Source organism: Lactuca virosa, chromosome 7 (genome assembly GCF_052849685.1).
Source record: "Lactuca virosa cultivar CGN04683 chromosome 7, Lactuca_virosa_CGN04683_v6, whole genome shotgun sequence".
NCBI lineage: Eukaryota > Viridiplantae > Streptophyta > Magnoliopsida > Asterales > Asteraceae > Lactuca > Lactuca virosa.
In genome coordinates, this window is record NC_136432.1 from 239,368,970 (window position 1) to 239,389,722 (window position 20,753).

The window sequence follows — 20,753 nt, forward strand, 5'->3', positions numbered from 1 at the left end:
CACTATACCCTACAACTCTCAAGTCTTCACTCCCACCGAGGGTAAGGACCCAGTCCTTAGTCCTCCGTAGGTACTTGAGGATATTCTTTACCGCAGTCCAGTGTGCCTTGCCAGGGTTCCCCTGATACCTGCTAACCATGCTCAAAGCAAAGGCTACATCAGGTCGAGTACACGTCATAGCATACATGATCGATCCTACAGCCAAAGCATAAGGTATTCGACTCATTTCTGCTATCTCAGCCTCAGTACTAGGGCTTTGTGTCTTACTCAATCTGGCATTACTCTGGATGGGTAACTCTCCTTTCTTGGAGTCCTGCATGCCGAATCTCTTCAACACCTTATCCAAGTAAGTACTCTGACTAAGTCCAATTAGTCTTTTACTCCGGTCTCTCAAGATCCTTATCCCTAGAATATAGGCAGCTTCTCCTAGGTCCTTAATAGAGAAACACTTCCCAAGCCAGGACTTAACTTCCTACAGAGTTGGGATGTCATTTCCTATGAGTAGTATGTCATCCACATACAATACCAAAAAGCTAACTATACTGTCACACCCCCAAACCAAGGATGGCGGAAACGTCCGGGGGTGGAGGACTTCATGTATAGTATCATAACAGCAATTGTAATAGTAATTCAAGCAAACACAACCAACATATATATAATTGAAAAAAATTACATCATTGTATGAATTACATGTTTACGAATCAATTACAATATATTGATAAAATATGAAATAGTAGACGCCTTAGCGTCCCATCCTCAAAAGCACTTGATTACCTGTTTAATGATTTCCTGAGAATACAAGTTGTTTGAAAAAGTGTCAACACAAAGGTTGGTGAGTTCATAAGCTTTTCGTTTGTAAAAGTAGTATTCGTGTTAGAAAAATCCAATATTTTCCTTAATGTGTAAATGTAGTCTTAAAACCCAAAGTCCGAAATGTACAAGTAATTTGTCATATTTATAGTAAAACAATGCAAGTTTAAATCGACATAAACTCGTTAAATATTAATGAAGTTCCCGTAAATTCCAATGTTTGTTAATACTTTATGTGAGTTTATTATAACCATACTATGACCAAGGTGGCCTAAAACGACGTTCTTCAGGCGTCGGAAATGTTATGACATTTGTCACCCCAGACCTATCGGTCTAACTGTTGCATGCAGTTTAGGTGTGGGTTTGTCAAACCCAATATAGATCTATACACAAGTATCACGCTCTCCCTCAAGGAGACTCTGGTTACAATACAGGACTTAATGGTAATTTGAAGCAGTTGTCTCACAAGTCATTAACGGAATTACGTGTTATGAAAACTTGGTACCGTATGGCCGTACCTTGCTTAATGAAAATATCCTTTGTATAAATGTACCCTTTTTAAATGTATGTGTTATGTAATGTATCATAAACTATACCTATTATAGTTTATCAACCAAGGGTAGTACGTGGTAATGTATGCAAACTATATTCAAAATAGTTTATTTAATGTTTGAATGTATCGATTGTACTTTGATTATAATCACTTGTTATTCTTTATATTTTATATGACCAAATCCATTTGTAAACTGATGTGTGTCTAAATATTAAGATAAAATGTCATATATTGCAGTAACATATAGTCACATAAAGATATACACCTTGCTCAACATGTTACAAGGTGAAATGAAATTAACAGCAACTTTTCGTTAAAAACAGTTTCTGTTACCGTTCTTAGAAAATTTATAGAAAAATCATCACAGCTCTAAATCCAAATCCGCAAATTTTGAGAGCTTGGAATATGAGTCTAGTTTGTTCGTAAATTTTATCATGATTTTTAGTGATCTCTAACAGAGGTGAAAATGTTCATAATCACAGACTGGTCGGGGTTTGCCTCTGAAATGACAGGCAGTTTTGTAAAAATCACCATTAATTGTAGAAAAATCATTTGGAGATGTGCAAGTAGTCATTTTAAAGCTAAGAGTTTGAACTACTTGCACCTGAAACAGTTTTGAAAACTAAAATTTTTAAGTTGACCAAAACAGTCCGTGATTAACGTCCATCTTTTCTGATGCAATCTGTTAGAAAAAGTTTAATTGTGTTCTTGATGATTTTACTTGTATTACCCCTTTAAAACTTAAGAAAAACATGTAAAGGTATGGGTATGAACTCACCTTTTGTGGTTTCAGTAGATGAAAGTGAGAGAGAGGAAGTGTTCAACTCAAGAATACTAAGAAGATGTCTTGATAATTCGAGAATCTAACACCGAATAAGATGGAATTTGTGTAAGATATCAATGATTTGAGTAGAATGGAGTTTAATAATTATGTGAATGATGAAGATACTTACTAATTGAAGAAAGAAATCCCTGGAGAAAGCCTTGAAGTTCTTGAAGTTGAGAGAAAAGATGAGAGAATTTTGGGAGAGTGTTCTTGGTTGCTAAGTGTAGAATGAAAGAGTTTTATGGAGAATGAGGAGAGAGGATCAATCCTCCAGCTCTTAGAACGTGGGAAGAGCTGGAGATTGGCTGTAAAGGTCCACTAAGGAGACAAGGGGTAGTGGGAAGGAGTGGCTGGTCATAGAGTGAGGTGGTAGTGGGTTGCTTTTGCCATAAATTAAGGAAAAGCAAATATTCCCTCAATAATTAGTTCAATCACCAATTCTTTTAATATATTTTATAAAAACCCTGGAGATTTATATATTTTGGGGCCTTAGTTTATAAAATAAAGTTTTGGGTGAAAATCCCACGTTAAAATAATGAAAAACGGAGTTAAAACGAAGTCGTAGTCGAAAAACCGGTAAAAATGGACTGTCTGCGAGACCTCTCGGATGCTCGCTTCGGACTCAACTTCGGACGCAACTTCGGACGCAACCTCGGACGAGGCTTCGGACCTTCGGACGCTACCTCGGACGCAGCCTCGGCTTCGGATCAGAGGCCTCGGATGCGAGGCTTCGGTCCTGAAGCTCCGGTTTCGGATCCTTAAAGCTATTTTACTCGTTTTTACCCCGTTTCAAGCGATTTTTGACCCGGTTAAGGGTCGAGATGACCCAAATGATTACAAAAAGTTAAAGTAACTTTTGAGAGAGATTTGGGAGAGATTTGGGAGAGATTTCAAATAGAGTGAAAACGATTTAGAGAGGTTTCGTTTGTGATTAATTTGAGTGTCCGGCTTCACAACGCAAGGTTCGTAAACCCCATTAAACCGTGTTTTAGTGTCGTACACAATCCCGATGATTGTGCAATAGTGTTTTATTGCTTTGGTTCGTTGTTTAGCACCGTTAAGGCTAAGGAAAATCAAACACATGAACTTTCCAAATAAGGATTTCTCATTAAAATAGCGAATTGTATAGTGATTACATAACGTAAACCCTAGCATACAAGGGTTATTGGAGTTGACCGGTTTGACTTGTTGACTTTGAATTGACTGAAATTTGACGGTTGTCACATCATCCCCCCGTTAGAAGGAATTTCGTCCCGAAATTTTCATTTTGACTGGGATTTCAAGAGTTTGGGAAGAGATGTGGATACTTTTGTTTCATCTGATCCTCGCGTTCCCAGGTGAATTCGGGTCCTCGTTTAGCGTTCCAACATACCTTCACGATGGGAATACGACTTTGTTTCGTTCGTTTGATTTCCCGGTCCATGATCTCCACAGGTTCTTCTACGAAGTTGAGGCTCTCATTGATCTCGATTTCCTCGAGTGGAATAATGAGAGTCTCATCGGATAGGCACTTTTTCAAGTTCGAGATGTGGAAGGTAGGATGCACATTACTAAGTTCGCGGGGTAGATTGAGTTTGTAAGCTACGGGGCCGATTCTAGCGAGAATCTCAAAAGGCCCTATGTATCTTGGATTCAGCTTCCCACGCTTTCCGAAGCGTATCAAGCCTTTCCAGGGTGAGACTTTCAAAAGGACTCGGTCTCCCACCTGGAATTCCAAGGGTTTCCTCCGCTTGTCTGCGTAGCTTTTCTGTCGGTCTCTTGAGGCTTTAAGTCGTGCTCGGATTTGTACGATCTTTTCAGTGGTTTCGCGGATGATTTCTGGACCGGTGAGAGTGCTATTAGAGACTTGCCCTCTAGCTAGCTGTGTATCCCCCACCTCAGCCCAACACAGGGGTGATCTGCATTTGCAACCGTAAAGAGCTTCGAATGGAGCGACTTTGATGCTAGTATGATAGCTGTTATTGTAGGAGAATTCGATAAGCGGTAGATGGGTATCCCATGCTTTACCGAAGTCTATCACACAAGCTCTTAACATGTCTTCCAACGTTTGAATGGTTCGCTCGCTCTGTCCGTCGGTTTGTGGGTGGTAGGCCGTACTCATGTCAAGCCTAGTTCCCAATGATTTTTGTAGAGACTGCCAAAACCGTGAGGTAAATCTACTATCTCTATCGGAGATAATGGATATCGGCACACCATGGAGTCGTACAATCTCTCTGATGTACGTTCTAGTCAGCTTCTCCATCTTGTCGGTTTCTTTTATTGGTAGAAAGTGTGCTGATTTGGTCAATCTGTCTACAATTACCCATATTGTGTCAAGACCCCCCGATGTCTTAGGCAGCTTGGTTATGAAGTCCATTGTTATTCGTTCCCACTTCCACTCAGGTATATCCGGCTGTTGTAATAGCCCGGATGGTTTCTGGTATTCGGCTTTGACCTTAGTGCAAGTCAGGCACTTGCTCACATAGGTAGCAATCTCAGCTTTCATGTTCGGCCACCAGTATAATTTCTTGAGGTCCAGATACATCTTATCCGACCCGGGATGGATGGAGTATCGAGTCTTGTGTGCTTCATTCATGACGACATCTCGGAGTCCACCGAACTTCGGTGTCCAAATCCGGTTCATGATATAACGTGCTCCATCATCCTTGACTTCTAAGTTTTTATCCATTCCCCTTAATGTCTCTCCTGCCACCTTTTCTGGTTTCAAAGCTTCCAGTTGAGCTTCCTTGATTTGTATGGTCAGGTGGGAATGGATTGTCATTGTTAAGGATTTTACTCGGCGGCCCGAGTACTCCTTCCTGCTTAGAGCATCGGCCACTACATTGGCCTTGCCCGGATGATAACGAATTTCGCACTCGTAGTCATTCAGCAACTCCACCCATCTCCTCTGTCGCATGTTGAGCTCTTTCTGATTGAGGATATGCTGAAGACTTTTGTGATCAGTGAAGATAGTGCATTTCGTGCCGTAGAGGTAGTGTCTCCAGATCTTCAAAGCGAATACCACTGCTCCTAATTCCAGGTCATGCGTAGTATAATTAACCTCATGCGTCTTAAGCTGTCTTGATGCATACGCGATAACCTTCCCTCTCTGCATGAGCACACATCCGAGGCCTTGATTCGAAGCATTACAGTACACTACGAAGTCCTCGGTTCCCTCTGGGAGAGACAAGATCGGTGCGCTGCATAGGGCTTGTTTTAATGTTTGGAAAGCAGTTTCTTGTTTATTTTCCCACTTGAATATCACACCTTTCTGCGTCAAGGTGGTGAGTGGTTTCGCAATCTTGGAGAAGTTTTGTATAAATCTTCGGTAGTAGCCAGCAAGCCCAAGGAATTGTCGAATTTCGGTTGGCGTCTTGGGTGCTGACCAATTCTCGATTGCCTTGATCTTGGAGGGATCCACATGTATGCCTTTCTCACTTACCACATGTCCAAGGAAATCCACTTCTCTAATCCAGAATTCACACTTAGAGAACTTAGCATAAAGCTTCTCCGCTCTTAGTGTCTCTAGCACTTGGCGTAGATGTAGACGATGCTCTTCTTCGCTTCGCGAGTAGATCAAGATATCGTCAATGAATACGATTACAAACTTGTCTAGGTAGGGTCGACACACTCTATTCATTAGGTCCATGAATACCGCAGGTGCGTTTGTTAAACCGAAGGACATCACCACAAACTCGTAGTGCCCATAGCGAGTTCTGAATGCAGTTTTGGGAATATCTTCTTCTTGAACTCGTAGCTGATGGTAGCCTGACCTTAGGTCGATCTTTGAGAAGAAATTTGCTCCTTGGAGTTGGTCGAAAAGGTCGTCGATTCGGGGCAGAGGATATCGGTTTTTGATGGTGAGCTTGTTTAGTTCCCGATAGTCGATGCACATGCGAAAGGATCCGTCCTTCTTCTTTACAAAAAGGACTGGTGCTCCCCAAGGTGAGAAGCTTGGTCTGATGAACCCTTTGTTCAAAAGCTCGGTCAACTGACTGGACAACTCCTGCATTTCTGATGGTGCGAGGCGGTATGGAGCTCTGGCTACGGGGGTAGCTCCGGGTATTAAGTCAATTCTTAAATCGACTTGTCGTGCGAGTGGTACACCAGGAAGATCCTCTGGGAACACATCCGGGAAGTTACACACTTCGGGGATGTCCTTGATGTCTTTTACGTCTTGTTTCTTGTCTACTACATGGGCTAAGAAGGCGTGGTACTCCTTCCGGAGATACTTTTGGGCTTTGATGCATGAGATGATTTGTAAATTCGCACTAGGTTTGTCACCATAGATGAGAAGGGTTTCGTCATTTGGTAGATTGAGGCGAACGACCCTTTCGTAACATAGAATGTCGGCACGGTGAGGAACTAACCAATCCATCCCGATGATTACGTCGAAGCTTTTTATGGTGACTGGCATCAGGTCAATTTTAAATGTATGGTTGTCTAGAGTGAGAGTACATTCTGAGTATATATCGCTAGTGCTTTCTACTTTCCCATTTAGCATTTCTACTACATAAGTATCCTTTAGTGATTGGGGATTTTGTTCAAGTAAATGTTTATATTGGTGGCTCACGAAACTTCTCTCCGCTCCACTATCGAATAGTACGCATGCATAAGAGTTATTGAGGAGAAACGTACCGGTAACCACCGTGGGATCCTCGACTGCTTCCCCATGTCCTATTGCCAGGACTCTTCCTACTCCACCAGCATTAGGGGCTTGTGCTTTGGGCAGTCTCTTTTGAAGTGACCTGCGTCTCCACAGTTGTAGCAGGTCCGGGTTGCCCCCGTACTGGCGACTTGGTTGATTGGTTGAGCCGGCGCTTTACAGAAACGAGCAGTGTGCCCCTTCCTGTCGTAGTTGTTACAGTGCATCTCCCTACAAGCACCATTGTGGTGAAAGTTGCACTTGTTGCACTTAGGTAGTTTTCCCGCATATGGCTTCGGTGGTGCTGGAGTGGTAGCAGTAGTGGCAGCATTAGTGGCAGCATGGACAGCAACAATTTGTTGCTTCTTAGCGGGGTCCTGTGCTGGTTGGCTCTTCTTTTCGTTCCAGAACTTCCTTTTGTTGTTTCCCCCTTTTGATTTATCAGTGGTGGTGGTTGTAGTATTATGACCGGCTCGGTGGTCAACAAGTTGTTGTGCCAGCTCCCTGGCACTGTCAAAAGTAGTTGGCCTTGAAGCCAGGACACTACTTTGCACGTGGAGAGACAGTCCCCAAAGGTATCGCTCCACCTTTTTCTCCTCCGGAGTAACCATTGTTGGGCAGAGGAGAGCCAATTCATTGAATCGGGTGGTGTAGGTTTCAAGGTCAGAGCCCGTCATCCTGAGGTTCCAGAGTTCTTGTTCCAGCTTTTGAATTTCACCTCTCGGGCAGTACTCCTTCATCATCAACGTTTTTAGTTCTGCCCAGGTTATAGAGCTAGCCACTTCGAGAGTAAGTGACTTAACCCGGCAGTTCCACCAAGTAAGGGCCCGACCGGTGAAGGTTAAGGTTGCGAACTTAACTTTGCTCGCTTCGGGGCAGGAGCACACCTGAAAGACTACTTCGGTCTTTTCAAACCATTGCATCAACGTGATGACTCCCCTGCTTCCATTGAAGTTGTCGGGTTTGCCATTTGTGAAGTCCTTGTATGAACACTCTTTTGCACGCCACGTACTGTCTCCGTGGTTAGAGTGTGTAGCTCCCGATCCCGAACCACCAGCTCCGTTGGTCCCTATCTGCAACATTGCGGCCGCTACGGCTGCTGTTACTGCAGCCTGGAACATCGCGGGATCAAACTGTGGAGGCGGCGGCGGAGGAGGTGTTGCTGTGTTGCTGGAAGGTCTTGGTCTTCTTCTTGGCGGCATGGTTCTGTCATAAGTCGTAAACCAATGTACTTTTAGTAAAAGTGTATTTATAGGGAGAGAAATCTTTTATACATAAAGTATATTATTACGTTGTTTTCCGGTATGTTTACGATACATACGATTTTATACTTTTTATTGACCCAATACATTGGGTTATGAGGTAAAATGAAAGTATAAAATATTTTTATTATAGTAACACAAAATACTCCTATAGTATTTGTAAATGTTTACTTTTGAGTTCTTAAAGCATTTAGTTACTTTATAATATTCATCATACTTTTAATGAGAATTTATAAGTCCTTGTCTTACCCGTTCGGCTAACGACCCTCCACCGATCAAGGAAGCGGTGGGTGAGAGTGGACACCCATTAAGTTGCCATTTTATAGGCAACAACCTTATACCCCCCTTATAGACCGGCTTCGTGAATGAGGCGTACTAGCGGTAAGACGAGTTTGTTAGATTTGTTGTCCATCATGACCATCCCCCGGTATATGCAAGTTAATTCCCGGACAGATATAGTTGATCAGGCTATATCCTTCCCAGACTTGACTTACATATACCAAGGCATACCCATAATGTACAACTCCTCTTCTTTTATTTTATGTTCTTCTAGTTATGACACTATGTGCGCATGTATGCATGTATTTATACTTTTTAATAAAAAGAATCATTTATTTTCTAAAAGTATATTTACTTGAAAAATGCACAAATCAGAGACTATTAGTCCCAATTGTGTTTATAGTTTGTATATCTTATGTGGTTTGATATACTTAATTCACTATAAACTGCGCTCTGATACCAATCTGTCACACCCCCAAACCAAGGATAGCAGAAACGTCCGGGGGTGGAGGACTTCATGTATAGTATCATAACAGCAATTGTAATAGTAATTCAAGCAAACACAACCAACATATATATAATTGAAAAAAATTACATCATTGTATGAATTACATGTTTACGAATCAATTACAATATATTGATAAAATATGAAATAGTAGACGCCTTAGCGTCCCATCCTCAAAAGCACTTGATTACCTGTTTAATGATTTCCTGAGAATACAAGTTGTTTGAAAAAGTGTCAACACAAAGGTTGGTGAGTTCATAAGCTTTTCGTTTGTAAAAGTAGTATTCGTGTTAGAAAAATCCAATATTTTCCTTAATGTGTAAATGTAGTCTTAAAACCCAAAGTCCGAAATGTACAAGTAATTTGTCATATTTATAGTAAAACAATGCAAGTTTAAATCGACATAAACTCGTTAAATATTAATGAAGTTCCCGTAAATTCCAATGTTTGTTAATACTTTATGTGAGTTTATTATAACCATACTATGACCAAGGTGGCCTAAAACGACGTTCTTCAGGCGTCGGAAATGTTATGACATTTGTCACCCCAGACCTATCGGTCTAACTGTTGCATGCAGTTTAGGTGTGGGTTTGTCAAACCCAATATAGATCTATACACAAGTATCACGCTCTCCCTCAAGGAGACTCTGGTTATAATACAGGACTTAATGGTAATTTGAAGCAGTTGTCTCACAAGTCATTAACGGAATTACGTGTTATGAAAACTTGGTACCGTATGGCCGTACCTTGCTTAATGAAAATATCCTTTGTATAAATGTACCCTTTTTAAATGTATGTGTTATGTAATGTATCATAAACTATACCTATTATAGTTTATCAACCAAGGGTAGTACGTGGTAATGTATGCAAACTATATTCAAAATAGTTTATTTAATGTTTGAATGTATCGATTGTACTTTGATTATAATCACTTGTTATTCTTTATATTTTATATGACCAAATCCATTTGTAAACTGATGTGTGTCTAAATATTAAGATAAAATGTCATATATTGCAGTAACATATAGTCACATAAAGATATACACCTTGCTCAACATGTTACAAGGTGAAATGAAATTAACAGCAACTTTTCGTTAAAAACAGTTTCTGTTACCGTTCTTAGAAAATTTATAGAAAAATCATCACAGCTCTAAATCCAAATCCGCAAATTTTGAGAGCTTGGAATATGAGTCTAGTTTGTTCGTAAATTTTATCATGATTTTTAGTGATCTCTAACAGAGGTGAAAATGTTCATAATCACAGACTGGTCGGGGTTTGCCTCTGAAATGACAGGCAGTTTTGTAAAAATCACCATTAATTGTAGAAAAATCATTTGGAGATGTGCAAGTAGTCATTTTAAAGCTAAGAGTTTGAACTACTTGCACCTGAAACAGTTTTGAAAACTAAAATTTCTAAGTTGACCAAAACAGTCCGTGATTAACGTCCATCTTTTCTGATGCAATCTGTTAGAAAAAGTTTAATTGTGTTCTTGATGATTTTACTTGTATTACCCCTTTAAAACTTAAGAAAAACATGTAAATGTATGGGTATGAACTCACCTTTTGTGGTTTCAGTAGATGAAAGTGAGAGAGAGGAAGTGTTCAACTCAAGAATACTAAGAAGATGTCTTGATAATTCGAGAATCTAACACCGAATAAGATGGAATTTGTGTAAGATATCAATGATTTGAGTAGAATGGAGTTTAATAATTATGTGAATGATGAAGATACTTACTAATTGAAGAAAGAAATCCCTGGAGAAAGCCTTGAAGTTCTTGAAGTTGAGAGAAAAGATGAGAGAATTTTGGGAGAGTGTTCTTGGTTGCTAAGTGTAGAATGAAAGAGTTTTATGGAGAATGAGGAGAGAGGATCAATCCTCCAGCTCTTAGAACGTGGGAAGAGCTGGAGATTGGCTGTAAAGGTCCACTAAGGAGACAAGGGGTAGTGGGAAGGAGTGGCTGGTCATAGAGTGAGGTGGTAGTGGGTTGCTTTTGCCATAAATTAAGGAAAAGCAAATATTCCCTCAATAATTAGTTCAATCACCAATTCTTTTAATATATTTTATAAAAACCCTGGAGATTTATATATTTTGGGGCCTTAGTTTATAAAATAAAGTTTTGGGTGAAAATCCCACGTTAAAATAATGAAAAACGGAGTTAAAACGAAGTCGTAGTCGAAAAACCGGTAAAAATGGACTGTCTGCGAGACCTCTCGGATGCTCGCTTCGGACTCAACTTCGGACGCAACTTCGGACGCAACCTCGGACGAGGCTTCGGACCTTCGGACGCTACCTCAGACGCAGCCTCGGCGTCGGATCAGAGGCCTCGGATGCGAGGCTTCGGTCCTGAAGCTCCGGTTTCGGATCCTTAAAGCTATTTTACTCGTTTTTACCCCGTTTCAAGCGATTTTTGACCCGGTTAAGGGTCGAGATGACCCAAATGATTACAAAAAGTTAAAGTAACTTTTGAGAGAGATTTGGGAGAGATTTGGGAGAGATTTCAAATAGAGTGAAAACGATTTAGAGAGGTTTCGTTTGTGATTAATTTGAGTGTCCGGCTTCACAACGCAAGGTTCGTAAACCCCATTAAACCGTGTTTTAGTGTCGTACACAATCCCGATGATTGTGCAATAGTGTTTTATTGCTTTGGTTCGTTGTTTAGCACCGTTAAGGCTAAGGAAAGTCAAACACATGAACTTTCCAAATAAGGATTTCTCATTAAAATAGCGAATTGTATAGTGATTACATAACGTAAACCCTAGCATACAAGGGTTATTGGAGTTGACCGGTTTGACTTGTTGACTTTGAATTGACTGAAATTTGACGGTTGTCACATCATCCCCCCGTTAGAAGGAATTTCGTCCCGAAATTTTCATTTTGACTGGGATTTCAAGAGTTTGGGAAGAGATGTGGATACTTTTGTTTCATCTGATCCTCGCGTTCCCAGGTGAATTCGGGTCCTCGTTTAGCGTTCCAACATACCTTCACGATGGGAATACGACTTTGTTTCGTTCGTTTGATTTCCCGGTCCATGATCTCCACAGGTTCTTCTACGAAGTTGAGGCTCTCATTGATCTCGATTTCCTCGAGTGGAATAATGAGAGTCTCATCGGATAGGCACTTTTTCAAGTTCGAGATGTGGAAGGTAGGATGCACATTACTAAGTTCGCGGGGTAGATTGAGTTTGTAAGCTACGGGGCCGATTCTAGCGAGAATCTCAAAAGGCCCTATGTATCTTGGATTCAGCTTCCCACGCTTTCCGAAGCGTATCAAGCCTTTCCAGGGTGAGACTTTCAAAAGGACTCGGTCTCCCACCTGGAATTCCAAGGGTTTCCTCCGCTTGTCTGCGTAGCTTTTCTGTCGGTCTCTTGAGGCTTTAAGTCGTGCTCGGATTTGTACGATCTTTTCAGTGGTTTCGCGGATGATTTCTGGACCGGTGAGAGTGCTATTAGAGACTTGCCCTCTAGCTAGCTGTGTATCCCCCACCTCAGCCCAACACAGGGGTGATCTGCATTTGCAACCGTAAAGAGCTTCGAATGGAGCGACTTTGATGCTAGTATGATAGCTGTTATTGTAGGAGAATTCGAAAAGCGGTAGATGGGTATCCCATGCTTTACCGAAGTCTATCACACAAGCTCTTAACATGTCTTCCAACGTTTGAATGGTTCGCTCGCTCTGTCCGTCGGTTTGTGGGTGGTAGGCCGTACTCATGTCAAGCCTAGTTCCCAATGATTTTTGTAGAGACTGCCAAAACCGTGAGGTAAATCTACTATCTCTATCGGAGATAATGGATATCGGCACACCATGGAGTCGTACAATCTCTCTGATGTACGTTCTAGTCAGCTTCTCCATCTTGTCGGTTTCTTTTATTGGTAGAAAGTGTGCTGATTTGGTCAATCTGTCTACAATTACCCATATTGTGTGAAGACCGCCCGATGTCTTAGGCAGCTTGGTTATGAAGTCCATTGTTATTCGTTCCCACTTCCACTCAGGTATATCCGGCTGTTGTAATAGCCCGGATGGTTTCTGGTATTCGGCTTTGACCTTAGTGCAAGTCAGGCACTTGCTCACATAGGTAGCAATCTCAGCTTTCATGTTCGGCCACCAGTATAATTTCTTGAGGTCCAGATACATCTTATCCGACCCGGGATGGATGGAGTATCGAGTCTTGTGTGCTTCATTCATGACGACATCTCGGAGTCCACCGAACTTCGGTGTCCAAATCCGGTTCATGATATAACGTGCTCCATCATCCTTGACTTCTAAGTTTTTATCCATTCCCCTTAATGTCTCTCCTGCCACCTTTTCTGGTTTCAAAGCTTCCAGTTGAGCTTCCTTGATTTGTATGGTCAGGTGGGAATGGATTGTCATTGTTAAGGATTTTACTCGGCGGCCCGAGTACTCCTTCCTGCTTAGAGCATCGGCCACTACATTGGCCTTGCCCGGATGATAACGAATTTCGCACTCGTAGTCATTCAGCAACTCCACCCATCTCCTCTGTCGCATGTTGAGCTCTTTCTGATTGAGGATATGCTGAAGACTTTTGTGATCAGTGAAGATAGTGCATTTCGTGCCGTAGAGGTAGTGTCTCCAGATCTTCAAAGCGAATACCACTGCTCCTAATTCCAGGTCATGCGTAGTATAATTAACCTCATGCGTCTTAAGCTGTCTTGATGCATACGCGATAACCTTCCCTCTCTGCATGAGCACACATCCGAGGCCTTGATTCGAAGCATCACAGTACACTACGAAGTCCTCGGTTCCCTCTGGGAGAGACAAGATCGGTGCGCTGCATAGGGCTTGTTTTAATGTTTGGAAAGCAGTTTCTTGTTTATTTTCCCACTTGAATATCACACCTTTCTGCGTCAAGGTGGTGAGTGGTTTCGCAATCTTGGAGAAGTTTTGTATAAATCTTCGGTAGTAGCCAGCAAGCCCAAGGAATTGTCGAATTTCGGTTGGCGTCTTGGGTGCTGACCAATTCTCGATTGCCTTGATCTTGGAGGGATCCACATGTATGCCTTTCTCACTTACCACATGTCCAAGGAAATCCACTTCTCTAATCCAGAATTCACACTTAGAGAACTTAGCATAAAGCTTCTCCGCTCTTAGTGTCTCTAGCACTTGGCGTAGATGTAGACGATGCTCTTCTTCGCTTCGCGAGTAGATCAAGATATCGTCGATGAATACGATTACAAACTTGTCTAGGTAGGGTCGACACACTCTATTCATTAGGTCCATGAATACCGCAGGTGCGTTTGTTAAACCGAAGGACATCACCACAAACTCGTAGTGCCCATAGCGAGTTCTGAATGCAGTTTTGGGAATATCTTCTTCTTGAACTCGTAGCTGATGGTAGCCTGACCTTAGGTCGATCTTTGAGAAGAAATTTGCTCCTTGGAGTTGGTCGAAAAGGTCGTCGATTCGGGGCAGAGGATATCGGTTTTTGATGGTGAGCTTGTTTAGTTCCCGATAGTCGATGCACATGCGAAAGGATCCGTCCTTCTTCTTTACAAAAAGGACTGGTGCTCCCCAAGGTGAGAAGCTTGGTCTGATGAACCCTTTGTTCAAAAGCTCGGTCAACTGACTGGACAACTCCTGCATTTCTGATGGTGCGAGGCGGTATGGAGCTCTGGCTACGGGGGTAGCTCCGGGTATTAAGTCAATTCTGAAATCGACTTGTCGTGCGAGTGGTACACCAGGAAGATCCTCTGGGAACACATCCGGGAAGTTACACACTTCGGGGATGTCCTTGATGTCTTTTACGTCTTGTTTCTTGTCTACTACATGGGCTAAGAAGGCGTGGTACTCCTTCCGGAGATACTTTTGGGCTTTGATGCATGAGATGATTTGTAAATTCACACTAGGTTTGTCACCATAGATGAGAAGGGTTTCGTCATTTGGTAGATTGAGGCGAACGACCCTTTCGTAACATAGAATGTCGGCACGGTGAGGAACTAACCAATCCATCCCGATGATTACGTCGAAGCTTTTTATGGTGACTGGCATCAGGTCAATTTTAAATGTATGGTTGTCTAGAGTGAGAGTACATTCTGAGTATATATCGCTAGTGCTTTCTACTTTCCCATTTAGCATTTCTACTACATAAGTATCCTTTAGTGATTGGGGATTTTGTTCAAGTAAATGTTTATATTGGTGGCTCACGAAACTTCTCTCCGCTCCACTATCGAATAGTACGCATGCATAAGAGTTATTGAGGAGAAACGTACCGGTAACCACCGTGGGATCCTCGACTGCTTCCCCATGTCCTATTGCCAGGACTCTTCCTACTCCACCAGCATTAGGGGCTTGTGCTTTGGGCAGTCTCTTTTGAAGTGACCTGCGTCTCCACAGTTGTAGCAGGTCCGGGTTGCCCCCGTACTGGCGACTTGGTTGATTGGTTGAGCCGGCGCTTTACAGAAACGAGCAGTGTGCCCCTTCCTGTCGCAGTTGTTACAGTGCATCTCCCTACAAGCACCATTGTGGTGAAAGTTGCACTTGTTGCACTTAGGTAGTTTTCCCGCATATGGCTTCGGTGGTGCTGGAGTGGTAGCAGTAGTGGCAGCATTAGTGGCAGCATGGACAGCAACAATTTGTTGCTTCTTAGCGGGGTCCTGTGCTGGTTGGCTCTTCTTTTCGTTCCAGAACTTCCTTTTGTTGTTTCCCCCTTTTGATTTATCAGTGGTGGTGGTTGTAGTATTATGACCGGCTCGGTGGTCAACAAGTTGTTGTGCCAGCTCCCTGGCACTGTCAAAAGTAGTTGGCCTTGAAGCCAGGACACTACTTTGCACGTGGAGAGACAGTCCCCAAAGGTATCGCTCCACCTTTGTCTCCTCCGGAGTAACCATTGTTGGGCAGAGGAGAGCCAATTCATTGAATCGGGTGGTGTAGGTTTCAAGGTCAGAGCCCGTCATCCTGAGGTTCCAGAGTTCTTGTTCCAGCTTTTGAATTTCACCTCTCGGGCAGTACTCCTTCATCATCAACGTTTTTAGTTCTGCCCAGGTTATAGAGCTAGCCACTTCGAGAGTAAGTGACTTAACCCGGCAGTTCCACCAAGTAAGGGCCCGACCGGTGAAGGTTAAGGTTGCGAACTTAACTTTGCTCGCTTCGGGGCAGGAGCACACCTGAAAGACTACTTCGATCTTTTCAAACCATTGCATCAACGTGATGACTCCCCCGCTTCCATTGAAGTTGTCGGGTTTGCCATTTGTGAAGTCCTTGTATGAACACTCTTTTGCACGCCACGTACTGTCTCCGTGGTTAGAGTGTGTAGCTCCCGATCCCGAACCACCAGCTCCGTTGGTCCCTATCTGCAACATTGCGGCCGCTACGGCTGCTGTTACTGCAGCCTGGAACATCGCGGGATCAAACTGTGGAGGCGGCGGCGGAGGAGGTGTTGCTGTGTTGCTGGAAGGTCTTGGTCTTCTTCTTGGCGGCATGGTTCTGTCATAAGTCGTAAACCAATGTACTTTTAGTAAAAGTGTATTTATAGGGAGAGAAATCTTTTATACATAAAGTATATTATTACGTTGTTTTCCGGTATGTTTACGATACATACGATTTTATACTTTTTATTGACCCAATACATTGGGTTATGAGGTAAAATGAAAGTATAAAATATTTTTATTATAGTAACACAAAATACTCCTATAGTATTTGTAAATGTTTAGTTTTGAGTTCTTAAAGCATTTAGTTACTTTATAATATTCATCATACTTTTAATGAGAATTTATAAGTCCTTGTCTTACCCGTTCGGCTAACGACCCTCCACCGATCAAGGAAGCGGTGGGTGAGAGTGGACACCCATTAAGTTGCCATTTTATAGGCAACAACCTTATACCCCCCTTATAGACCGGCTTCGTGAATGAGGCGTACTAGCGGTAAGACGAGTTTGTTAGATTTGTTGTCCATCATGACCATCCCCCGGTATATGCAAGTTAATTCCCGGACAGATATAGTTGATCAGGCTATATCCTTCCCAGACTTGACTTACATATACCAAGGCATACCCATAATGTACAACTCCTCTTCTTTTATTTTATGTTCTTCTAGTTATGACACTATGTGAGCATGTATGCATGTATTTATACTTTTTAATAAAAAGAATCATTTATTTTCTAAAAGTATATTTACTTGAAAAATGCACAAATCAGAGACTATTAGTCCCAATTGTGTTTATAGTTTGTATATCTTATGTGGTTTGATATACTTAATTCACTATAAACTGCGCTCTGATACCAATCTGTCACACCCCCAAACCAAGGATGGCAGAAACGTCCGGGGGTGGAGGACTTCATGTATAGTATCATAACAGCAATTGTAATAGTAATTCAAGCAAACACAACCAACATATATATAATTGAAAAAAATTACATCATTGTATGAATTACATGTTTACGAATCAATTACAATATATTGATAAAATATGAAATAGTAGACGCCTTAGCGTCCCATCCTCAAAAGCACTTGATTACCTGTTTAATGATTTCCTGAGAATACAAGTTGTTTGAAAAAGTGTCAACACAAAGGTTGGTGAGTTCATAAGCTTTTCGTTTGTAAAAGTAGTATTCGTGTTAGAAAAATCCAATATTTTCCTTAATGTGTAAATGTAGTCTTAAAACCCAAAGTCCGAAATGTACAAGTAATTTGTCATATTTATAGTAAAACAATGCAAGTTTAAATCGACATAAACTCGTTAAATATTAATGAAGTTCCCGTAAATTCCAATGTTTGTTAATACTTTATGTGAGTTTATTATAACCATACTATGACCAAGGTGGCCTAAAACGACGTTCTTCAGGCGTCGGAAATGTTATGACATTTGTCACCCCAGACCTATCGGTCTAACTGTTGCATGCAGTTTAGGTGTGGGTTTGTCAAACCCAATATAGATCTATACACAAGTATCACGCTCTCCCTCAAGGAGACTCTGGTTACAATACAGGACTTAATGGTAATTTGAAGCAGTTGTCTCACAAGTCATTAACGGAATTACGTGTTATGAAAACTTGGTACCGTATGGCCGTACCTTGCTTAATGAAAATATCCTTTGTATAAATGTACCCTTTTTAAATGTATGTGTTATGTAATGTATCATAAACTATACCTATTATAGTTTATCAACCAAGGGTAGTACGTGGTAATGTATGCAAACTATATTCAAAATAGTTTATTTAATGTTTGAATGTATCGATTGTACTTTGATTATAATCACTTGTTATTCTTTATATTTTATATGACCAAATCCATTTGTAAACTGATGTGTGTCTAAATATTAAGATAAAATGTCATATATTGCAGTAACATATAGTCACATAAAGATATACACCTTGCTCAACATGTTACAAGGTGAAATGAAATTAACAGCAACTTTTCGTTAAAAACAGTTTCTGTTACCGTTCTTAGAAAATTTATAGAAAAATCATCACAGCTCTAAATCCAAATCCGCAAATTTTGAGAGCTTGGAATATGAGTCTAGTTTGTTCGTAAATTTTATCATGATTTTTAGTGATCTCTAACAGAGGTGAAAATGTTCATAATCACAGACTGGTCGGGGTTTGCCTCTGAAATGACAGGCAGTTTTGTAAAAATCACCATTAATTGTAGAAAAATCATTTGGAGATGTGCAAGTAGTCATTTTAAAGCTAAGAGTTTGAACTACTTGCACCTGAAACAGTTTTGAAAACTAAAATTTTTAAGTTGACCAAAACAGTCCGTGATTAACGTCCATCTTTTCTGATGCAATCTGTTAGAAAAAGTTTAATTGTGTTCTTGATGATTTTACTTGTATTACCCCTTTAAAACTTAAGAAAAACATGTAAATGTAAGGGTATGAACTCACCTTTTGTGGTTTCAGTAGATGAAAGTGAGAGAGAGGAAGTGTTCAACTCAAGAATACTAAGAAGATGTCTTGATAATTCGAGAATCTAACACCGAATAAGATGGAATTTGTGTAAGATATCAATGATTTGAGTAGAATGGAGTTTAATAATTATGTGAATGATGAAGATACTTACTAATTGAAGAAAGAAATCCCTGGAGAAAGCCTTGAAGTTCTTGAAGTTGAGAGAAAAGATGAGAGAATTTTGGGAGAGTGTTCTTGGTTGCTAAGTGTAGAATGAAAGAGTTTTATGGAGAATGAGGAGAGAGGATCAATCCTCCAGCTCTTAGAACGTGGGAAGAGCTGGAGATTGGCTGTAAAGGTCCACTAAGGAGACAAGGGGTAGTGGGAAGGAGTGGCTGGTCATAGAGTGAGGTGGTAGTGGGTTGCTTTTGCCATAAATTAAGGAAAAGCAAATATTCCCTCAATAATTAGTTCAATCACCAATTCTTTTAATATATTTTATAAAAACCCTGGAGATTTATATATTTTGGGGCCTTAGTTTATAAAATAAAGTTTTGGGTGAAAATCCCACGTTAAAATAATGAAAAACGGAGTTAAAACGAAGTCGTAGTCGAAAAACCGGTAAAAATGGACTGTCTGCGAGACCTCTCGGATGCTCGCTTCGGACTCAACTTCGGACGCAACTTCGGACGCAACCTCGGACGAGGCTTCGGACCTTCGGACGCTACCTCAGACGCAGCCTCGGCGTCGGATCAGAGGCCTCGGATGCGAGGCTTCGGTCCTGAAGCTCCGGTTTCGGATCCTTAAAGCTATTTTACTCGTTTTTACCCCGTTTCAAGCGATTTTTGACCCGGTTAAGGGTCGAGATGACCCAAATGATTACAAAAAGTTAAAGTAACTTTTGAGAGAGATTTGGGAGAGATTTGGGAGAGATTTCAAATAGAGTGAAAACGATTTAGAGAGGTTTCGTTTGTGATTAATTTGAGTGTCCGGCTTCACAACGCAAGGTTCGTAAACCCCATTAAACCGTGTTTTAGTGTCGTACACAATCCCGATGATTGTGCAATAGTGTTTTATTGCTTTGGTTCGTTGTTTAGCACCGTTAAGGCTAAGGAAAGTCAAACACATGAACTTTCCAAATAAGGATTTCTCATTAAAATAGCGAATTGTATAGTGATTACATAACGTAAACCCTAGCATACAAGGGTTATTGGAGTTGACCGGTTTGACTTGTTGACTTTGAATTGACTGAAATTTGACGGTTGTCACATCATCCCCCCGTTAGAAGGAATTTCGTCCCGAAATTTTCATTTTGACTGGGATTTCAAGAGTTTGGGAAGAGATGTGGATACTTTTGTTTCATCTGATCCTCGCGTTCCCAGGTGAATTCGGGTCCTCGTTTAGCGTTCCAACATACCTTCACGATGGGAATACGACTTTGTTTCGTTCGTTTGATTTCCCGGTCCATGATCTCCACAGGTTCTTCTACGAAGTTGAGGCTCTCATTGATCTCGATTTCCTCGAGTGGAATAATGAGAGTCTCATCGGATAGGCACTTTTTCAAGTTCGAGATGTGGAAGGTAGGATGCACATTACTAAGTTCGCGGGGTAGATTGAGTTTGTAAGCTACGGGGCCGATTCTAGCGAGAATCTCAAAAGGCCCTATGTATCTTGGATTCAGCTTCCCACGCTTTCCGAAGCGTATCAAGCCTTTCCAGGGTGAGACTTTCAAAAGGACTCGGTCTCCCACCTGGAATTCCAAGGGTTTCCTCCGCTTGTCTGCGTAGCTTTTCTGTCGGTCTCTTGAGGCTTTAAGTCGTGCTCGGATTTGTACGATCTTTTCAGTGGTTTCGCGGATGATTTCTGGACCGGTGAGAGTGCTATTAGAGACTTGCCCTCTAGCTAGCTGTGTATCCCCCACCTCAGCCCAACACAGGGGTGATCTGCATTTGCAACCGTAAAGAGCTTCGAATGGAGCGACTTTGATGCTAGTATGATAGCTGTTATTGTAGGAGAATTCGATAAGCGGTAGATGGGTATCCCATGCTTTACCGAAG

At 41.5% G+C, this 20,753-nt stretch overlaps 3 long non-coding RNA genes across 3 annotated transcripts; all 3 read right to left on the bottom strand.

The window, feature by feature from the left end:
* Nucleotides 1–747: 747 nt before the first annotated feature.
* LOC145124510 (uncharacterized) lies at nucleotides 748–2,359 on the bottom strand. The gene is made up of 3 exons (XR_013715645.1): nucleotides 2,317–2,359; nucleotides 2,142–2,226; nucleotides 748–789 (listed from the first exon to the last, which is right to left on the bottom strand). It is a non-coding gene; the product is annotated as an uncharacterized LOC145124510 (long non-coding RNA).
* A 6,664-nt stretch (nucleotides 2,360–9,023) lies between these two features.
* Nucleotides 9,024–10,635, bottom strand: LOC145124508 (uncharacterized). The gene is made up of 3 exons (XR_013715644.1): nucleotides 10,593–10,635; nucleotides 10,418–10,502; nucleotides 9,024–9,065 (listed from the first exon to the last, which is right to left on the bottom strand). It is a non-coding gene; the product is annotated as an uncharacterized LOC145124508 (long non-coding RNA).
* Nucleotides 10,636–17,299: 6,664 nt separating this feature from the next.
* LOC145124507 (uncharacterized) lies at nucleotides 17,300–18,911 on the bottom strand. Its single transcript, XR_013715643.1, has 3 exons — nucleotides 18,869–18,911; nucleotides 18,694–18,778; nucleotides 17,300–17,341 (listed from the first exon to the last, which is right to left on the bottom strand). It is a non-coding gene; the product is annotated as an uncharacterized LOC145124507 (long non-coding RNA).
* Nucleotides 18,912–20,753: the final 1,842 nt, after the last annotated feature.